Raw genomic sequence first — 1872 nt, 5'->3', positions numbered from 1 at the left:
TTATTTTTAAAAAATATAAACCAAAATGACGAATTTTCTACAAATAAACATTTTTCAGTCATGAAAGAAATAAAGTTTTTCTAAATTGTTATAATTGCCTTCCCTACAAAAAATCAAATAAATTGTAAACAATGCAATTGAACTTTTAACCAAGTAGTTGAATTTTCAATTTAAGAAACTGATACTTGATTTAAAACACATTAATTTTTAAATCAAAAATATAAATTTTCAAAAAAAGTAGTTTAATTTTCGGTTACGAAAGATTTCAGTTGACTTTTCACGATCAAAATATGAATTTTTAAACAAATAAATTTCAACGACAAAAATTGAATTTTCAATCGAAAAAGACGAATTTTTATTGACGAATTTTTGACCAAATTGCTGCATTTTTTATTTTAAAAATATTAGATTTCTCTTAAAAAAGATAAGTTTTTATTAAAAAAAAACAAACAAGTTTTCAAAAAGTAGTTAATTTTTCATAAAAAGAATATAAATATGCAAGTTGAATTTTCAAGGTCAAAATATGAATTTTGTGAAAAATAAAAATTTGTACGAAAATAGAGAATTTTTTAGATAAAAAACGAGTTTTCAACATGAAAATATAAATTGTAAACAAAAAGTAAATTTCTTATGAAACAGTTGAATTTCAATTATACAGTTGCATGTTTTTCCAAGGAAGATAAAATTTCAATTAAAGACGATGATTTTTCCACAAAATTGTATAATTTTCAACCAAAAACTTACATTTGTATTTAAGAAAGATAAAATGTGTTTTAAAACCGATTAATTAAAAACACACTAACAAAATTGTAAAATTTCTATCCAAACAAGATTTCAGTTCATTCTCCATGACCCACCTAAGGATTGTAACCAGAAAGTAAATTTTCTAGGAAATAGTTTCATTTTTAACAAAAAAGTTGCAGTTTTATCTGAGAAAGATGCAATATTAATCATATGAAATATTATTTTTTAATTAAAAAAGATAAATTTTCAGAAGAAATAGTTTTCATCCAAAAACGATCTCAGTCGACTTTATCTGCAAGAAAATTAGAATTTTAAACGAAAGGTTAATGTTCTACGAAAATAGTTGAATTTTGAACTCAATAAGCTGCATTTTTTTACAAAATAATTTCATTTTGAAAAAATTCTTAAATTTTTAACCAAATAATAAAATTTACAATTAAAAAGATGATCTTCAGGAGAAAGTTTGTATGAATTTGCAAAAATTACGTTCATGAGTGAAGGACACACTCCCTTATATCTACTTATCCCTTTATTTTCATCGTAACACGATATTTTTGAAGACCAATCTATTCTCTTACATTAACCTACACCTCTGCATAACTGGAAATGGAAATCGGTTATAACATCAATTTGAAAATTCCCTCTTGTTCAAAATTCAGCTGTGAAAATACACTTTTTTATTTTAAAAATAAATTACTTTCTTCTTTTTCACAATAAAAATAGCGCTTGCAGACGTAGTTTTAATAATTGTTCATTATTGTTTTTCTTATATATAAAGACTCCAATATATTCTAAACATGTATACATTGAACAATAGAATTTAAAGAATTATCATTTTTAATTCCAGGTTAATACTTGATGCCGTTGTCAATGTTACTGTCACATGATATCAGGACTAAACCAATCAACCGCTAATGAAGTTCATAAGATTTTGATAATTTATCCTAAAAAGCTGGACACGTAGCCGATAGCCGTAGCCATTATCTAATTTACAAACCATATTTCCTTGCGTAAACATTTAAAAATTGTTGTTAGTGCAACAAAACTTTCCTACTCTACGCAAAAAAGTAATTATATAGCTACATTTACATTACTGAAACGCATTCTTTGAATAAAATCAAAGTTCAT

The sequence above is a fragment of the Belonocnema kinseyi genome, chromosome 6 (genome assembly GCF_010883055.1).
Source record: "Belonocnema kinseyi isolate 2016_QV_RU_SX_M_011 chromosome 6, B_treatae_v1, whole genome shotgun sequence".
Taxonomy (NCBI): Eukaryota; Metazoa; Arthropoda; class Insecta; order Hymenoptera; family Cynipidae; genus Belonocnema; species Belonocnema kinseyi.
The sequence above is the reverse complement of the archived record's forward strand: the minus strand, read 5'-3'. Positions refer to the sequence as shown.